The sequence below is a fragment of the Asparagus officinalis genome, chromosome 3 (assembly GCF_001876935.1).
Source record: "Asparagus officinalis chromosome 3, Aspof.V1, whole genome shotgun sequence".
NCBI classification, from domain to species: domain Eukaryota; kingdom Viridiplantae; phylum Streptophyta; class Magnoliopsida; order Asparagales; family Asparagaceae; genus Asparagus; species Asparagus officinalis.
Window position 1 is genome coordinate 63,681,528 of NC_033796.1, and position 6,746 is coordinate 63,688,273.

The 6,746-nt window shown below is 38.7% G+C and overlaps 1 long non-coding RNA gene across 5 annotated transcripts; it reads right to left on the reverse strand.

Moving 5' to 3' along the window:
* Nucleotides 1,753–4,472, reverse strand: LOC109834265. 5 transcript variants are annotated; one of them, XR_002245518.1, is made up of 7 exons: nt 3,906–4,472; nt 3,638–3,804; nt 3,309–3,388; nt 3,097–3,167; nt 2,843–2,884; nt 2,566–2,615; nt 1,753–2,406 (listed from the first exon to the last, which is right to left on the reverse strand). It is a non-coding gene; the product is annotated as an uncharacterized LOC109834265 (long non-coding RNA). The 5 variants fall into 5 exon arrangements; XR_002245516.1 differs by having other exon boundaries at nt 1,754–2,406; nt 3,313–3,388; XR_002245517.1 differs by lacking the exon at nt 2,843–2,884 and having other exon boundaries at nt 1,755–2,406; nt 3,313–3,388; nt 3,906–4,092; nt 4,176–4,472.

A 6,746-nucleotide genomic window follows, 5' to 3' on the forward strand; every position in this document is an offset into this window, starting at 1 on the left:
TGACAATGAAGCTGCTAAGGGTCTTCTTCAGAAGAAACAACATAAGGATGATCAAGGTTGTTTCTTCTGTAACAAATCTGGACACGTAAAGAAGGACTGTACCAAATATCACGCCGGGCGTGCTAAGAAGGGTACATTCCTTACTTTGGGCTGTTCTAAGGTTAATTTAGCTTCAGTATCTAGAAACACTTGGTGGTTAGACTTTGACACTATTACTCACATAAGTGTTTCTATGCAGGGTTATCTGAGCTACTAAAAGCCAAGTGATGTTGAAAGACACATCTTTGTGGGCGACGAACAATCAGTAGACGTGGAAGCAATCAAGTACTTTAGGTTGCTATTAGGAATTGGTTAATATTTGGGCTTAAAAGATACTTTTGTAGTACCGTCTTTTAGACAGAATTTGGTTTCTGTTTCTGTATTGGACAAATTAGGTTATCATTTTTCATTTGGAAATAGTCAATTCGGTTTATCTTTTAATTCAAATATTATAGGAACCAGTTACTTGATTACTTATAACAACCTATATTTGCTTGATACAATTGTTTCTTATAATAAATCCTTGCATGTGGAATCACGTGGTACTAAGCGTAAATTAAATAAGAAAAATTCGGCGACATTATGGCATAAGCGCTTGGGTCATATCTCAAAAGGTAGAGTTGAGCGCCTTGTGTCTGATGACATTTTAGATTCTCTTGATTTTTCAGACTTCGACTGTGCGTTGAATGTATCAAGGGAAAACATGCCAAAGTTAAGAGATTAGGTGCCAAAAGATCCTTAGACACCTTAGAATTGATACATACGGATATTTGCGGGCCATTCTCTACGGCATCTTGGAATGGTATTTGTGGAAAATTTGATGTAAAAAGACAATGAAAGAAAAATTGACTTGTATTCTCTCAAAATCGATTACAATTTGGATTCCGATTAAAAAAGAGAGGAGAATGAATTTGATTCTTCCCTTTGTTTAAAACTGGGTTCTTCTTGGTAGCGATGGAGTGCTTCCTTCGATTGCTTGCGTCGAACTTGCTCTCCGTTGACGATCCTACCGTACTATCTCATGAGAACGATTGACTTGTATGATGAGTTCGGTTTAGAACTCTTAACAAGTTTACTAAACTCAGAACGAGTTAAAAACTCTGAAAAGAGTTGTTGAAAACCGAATAATCGATAATAAACTTGTGCGGCAAGTTTAATTAAAGACTCTTAACGAGTTTACTAACTTAGAGCGAGTTGAAACTCTGTAACAGAGTAGTTAGAACCGAAGATTCGGTTAATAGCCAAGTAGATCCGCTGTTGGTGAAGGGATTCTCTAAGATTTGATTAACTGATTGCCACTAGTACAAAACAGGACCGCCCAAACGGTTGGAACCGTTTGGGAAAACACCCTCCCAAACGGTTACAACTGTTTGGGCGAGGAAAAAAACCCGTTTGGGCTAAAGCCGTTGGGGATGAGTTTTCCCCAACGGTCGCCAAATTATTATATGAGATGTGTATATTAAATGTAAGCAAAAAAGATAAAAAAATAGAAAAAATTAAAAAATAAAAAGGCCAAACGGTTTCAACCGTTTGGACAGATTTTTGCCCAAACGGTTGAAACCGTTTGGGCAAAAATCTGTCCAAACGGTTGAAACCGTTTGGCCTTTTTATTTTTTAATTTTTTCTATTTTTTTATCTTTTTTGCTTACATTTAATATACACATCTCATATAATAATTTCTCAATATTCACAATGAAATTGAAATCATATATACACAATAATATCTCAAACGGTGTTAAATATCCAAAAAAAAATTACATACACAATGATTACTCAATATATAATATTAGAGACAAAATTTTTTACATACACAATGTATACATACACAATGATTACTCAATCTCTCTCTTTTGAGTAATTTCAAAAGAGAGGTATCATATAATTTTATGCAAACCAACAATCTAGGTGATGATCAAATCATTGACAACATCATTGGTGTCTTCTTTGCTGCTCGTGACACCACTGCAAGCGTTCTAACATGGATTGTCAAGTTCCTCGGTGAAAACCACACCATCCTCTAAGCAGTAACTGTAAGATATCACTCTGCTCTTAATTTTCTTTTCTTAAACTATTTTGGGTACCTTTCAGTAAGGTAATGAATTGTTGGGAGAACATGGGAAATCATCAAGAAGATAAATATAAACAATGAGGAGAGATCCCTGAATTGGTCGGATACCAAAAGGATGTCTCTAACTTCTAGAGTGATTAAGGAGGCGATGCGGGTTGCTTCAGTTCTATCTTTCACCTTCAGAGAAGCAGTGGAAGATGTTGTGTATGAAGGTGACATCACTAATGTTCGGTTAGAGCTATGGTTTTCATGCCTTCATGTATGTTGTCTTAGCCTTCTTCATTTGTCAGGCTATCTGCCTGCAATAATCATAGAATTTCACAGAATTAAAAATTCAGACATGAATACGTATCATTTTCGCTGAACAGTGAGGCTGAAGTTGATTTTTTTTTCTTTATAGTACAAGGAAAACAAAAAAATGGGAAGAATGATTGAAAAATTGCTAGAAATAAACATACATGTATATTGTTGCACGTTCCCAGGATTGCCAATATAAGCTAAGTGTTACCTGCAAAATTGATGAAATTTTACAAAATGTACACAAATGAAGAACTGAATTTCCTATAGAGTAATAGAGACACACAGGATTTGTGAGGGTCCTTTGAACACAACAGTCTAAACAAAAACTCAAAGCTGACATTAAATTAAAATTGATTTCCCTTTACCCTTCAGAATCCAAGCAAATCAAGGGGGAAAATAGAAAGAATAACTGAAAATTGTTGAAAGTTACCATACATGGGTTATTTTGAATATTGTTTCAGTTGCTACATGGAATACCTGAAAATGAGGAACTTTAGGTGTAAAATGCAGTTGATTGAACATAGTTCAAGCTTGACAATGAGATAAATATTATAGTTCATGTATAGTACAATTAATTTTCCTCTCTAGAATATGAGAAATTCACAAAAATAGAAAGAAGATATCCAAGAGTAGCATGCATGCTATAATGTGATAAAAGATATGACAAAATCATGCCAAGACCTGCACACCTCTATGCCTTGCTCCATGTACCATTCTGGGGTTTGCCTTTCCCCACCAGAACCGACACATGTATGAATCCCTGAAATATCAGTTAAAAATGATTAAGAATAAGGGAAAAGAGCCATAAGACATTGATTTATTAACCCCTTTCATGAAACAAAATAGAAAGTGCATACTCATCACTTAAAGCAAAAATTATAGCTTGAACATTCCAAATTACCTACATGGAGTTTCTTTGAAAAATTCCTTTCTTACTTTGCTATTGGCAGTCTCCCCATATGATTCAGAATTCAGGATATCCTATAACCAAACATGAAACTTCTCCTATCAGCTATATCAACTTAAGAACTTTGGTAAGTACAAAGTAGAACATGTGTGCTTTATATTTTCAATGTTACTTAACACTAATTTCAAATTAGTATGCAACCAAGATATAATATTCAAAGAGAAGGAAATGTATGAAAGGGGATGTTTGCTTCAATATAAGTTAATTAAGAAACAAAATATCTTTAGAATGAAAATTTATTTAGTGATTCATATGTATTTTACCTCAGCAACTTTGTGCCCATGAGGCCTCTTAACCACAATGGCAAGAGAAGCATCTGATAACTTTTTCGCAAAAGCACGAGCCCTCGCAACACCTCCAACATCAGGAGACACTACACCAAATCGTTTGTACAGATGGTCTTGCTGGCCAAGTAATCAAGAATCACAAGCTTGAAATACAAAAAACAAACAAATGCAAAATTTAATTAAAATTCGTTAGCACTCTTCTAGTATACACAATAGTTTTTGTAACAGGTTAAGTGAGAGTTACCTGACCGTATACATGATCCACTGAAATATCAAATTACACCATTGTTTGCCCAGAATGAAGATCACATGTAAGCACACGGTCTGCACCTAATTCTGTAACCAAATTTGCAACAAGATTTCCCAATTGCGTTCTCTTAAACGCTCACGCAAATGCAAAAGTTAACCAGTAGCATATGTAAATAAATCACCTAGCAGAGCAATTATCTCAGTGCACAGAAAAGCCTGTCGGAATCATTTGATAATACTAATTTACAGGGGGTAAGGGGGCGACCTGAGGAGGAGGCGGTGGAGGCGCGCGGTGGAGGAGGAGGAGGAGGCGGAGGAGCAGCACGACCCGAATCTACAAATTAGTGAAGACCAGCGATGTGGTGGAATAGATGGAGGCGGTGGAGGAGAAAGAGGACGAGCTGGGATGGCAGGGGACGGCGCCGACGACGACGTGGTGATGGGGAGGGAGAGGGTGGGGGAATCTGATCTCGTGGGAGGACGAGTGATGGTGGTGATAAGTGGGGGGAGAGCTGTTGCTGTAGTTGTAGTTAGGGTAGGAGAGGGATCGGCTGCCGGCGGATATTTCCTGTTAGTGATTCAACCGTGTGCACGTGCACAATCTGTTTAGAAGAAGAGAATGGTATAAATAGTCAACTGTAATAATTGATATTCAAGTTGTTGAATAATACAAAAAATCTCTCAGTTCTATACAATTTCTTCATTCTACAGTCTCTCTCTCTCTCATCTCTGTCTCTTCTTCTCAAAAGCTGAATTAAAGTTGAAATCAATGGCTAGAAAAATGAATCGAGGTCTTCGATCCTCACAATTGGTATCAGAGCAACAAGAAACTGAAGCGGGCGCTGAGGATTTCTTGAACGATCAGGTGGAAGTTGAGGTTGATGAGCCAACTCCAGAGGATCGAGTCGCTAGATTAGAGGATGCTGTTGTCAGGAGCAGCTCTTTCAATCGACAACAGGATTCTTTCAATCATAAATTTTCAACACAGATGGGTGAACTATCTTCGAAGCTGGAGTTTCTAATTCAAGAGTTCAAGAATTTCAAGAATTCCAAGAACTCTGACCAAGGAATTCTTGGTTCTGGTCCGAGGGAAGATCACAGGACTCTGGATTCAAGTTCAAGAGGAGCTGGTGACTTCAATAGGAATGATCACAGCAGTGGATATCAGCTACAGAATCGAAGGACTCCTGATTTCAGTGGAGAGTTTCAATCTGCTCATAGCTTAGGTAATACATCAACTCTAGGAAACTCTTTCTTTAGCAATCAAAAATTGGTTCAACCGAAATCTTTACGCTTAGATTTTCCCTCTTTCTCTGGATCTGAGAATATTATAGCTTGGTTAGAGCAAACTGAACAGATCTTTGAGTATTATGATATTAAAAATGAGGAATGGGTTAAGGTTTGCTCATTCTATCTAAGGGAAGAAGCCTTGCAGTGGTATAGGTGGTTCACTAGGAATATTGAAGATTATTATCAATGGACTGTTTTTAAGGAAGAAATTTTAACAAGATTTGGTCCTAGTGAACTCACGAGACCATATGATGCTTTCTCAACCATGAAATAGACTTCTACAGTCAGGGAATACTTGGGCAAATTTGAGCAAGCATTAGGAATGTTAGATGATCAACCCTCTAGGAGACACATCCTTGAAAGGTTTATAGGGGGTTTGAAAGATGAATTGAGATATGATGTTTCAGCAGCTAGACCAACTTCCTTAAAGGGAGCTGTATCCCTGGCCAAACTCTTTGAGGACAAACAGAAAAATGAAAGGAAATCTAAGGGTCACTGGAATTACTTAAATTCAGATGGTTCTTCAATGAACAAGTCTCAATTCCAGCTTCCAACCTCAATTCCAGCTGCCTCTGCGTTGGCTCCTGACAGGGGCCTTGGCGGGGGAGGAGAGGATGGTGGCGTCGCGGCTGAGGAGCTGGCTGAAGTACTTGCGGAAGCGAGGAATCGGGTCGCCATCTTCGTAGGAATCCAATGGAAAAGCTCGGATTTTTATCGATTTGGGTGAAATTTTTCCTTTTTCTTTTTCTTTGGAGGAGAACGAGGGATTGGGATTGAGTAGGGGGGAAGGGTCAAGGGTGAGAGAGCGATATCCACGCGCGGGGGTAAACGGACGGCAGGAGATTCTCCTCTTTGTTTCTCACTGCTCTGCTCAAATGATGAGGGAGGTGGAGGCTGGTTTGAGAGGGGTGCAGTGAAATATTTGGGGATAAAATTTTTAGCGCTGCTGGATGAAAATTTTGGGGAGAAGGAGCGGGTCAGAAAATCAAATTTTGGGGAGAAGGAGCGGGTCAGCGATTGCAAAATTTTTCAAAAAATCCGTAACATAACTCCCAAACGGTTTCAACAGTTTGGGCTAAAGTATCACAAACGGTTTAAACCATTTGGGAGCTTCGTTTGGGAATTTTGAATAGCCCAAACGGTTTATTGAATAGCCCAAGCGGTTTAAACCGTTTGGGCTATTTCGACTTGTCCAAACGGTTCCAATAACCGTTTGGACAGACCTATTTTGTACTAGTGTGCTGATCAGTTCCTTGATCTTAAAAAAAAAATCGCCTTCTCTGTGCGGTTAAGCTGTTGAGATCGAACAATTCCCCACCCTGTGCAGTTTTGCTGCTGAAAACTGATCCCCCCTTTTTTATTCAATTGAGTAAGTTGGTTATTTATAAGGGGATTAGGGGTGTAACCAACCCCTAAATCCGCTCCTAAGTGGGCGAGAATCCCTCAGAACGTGGGATAAACGGTTGTGAGGACGTTCAACTTGTGTTTGAACAAGTCAAACGCCAAAGTTGGCGTTCTGGACCTTAACTCTGTGTCTAAGGCTTGA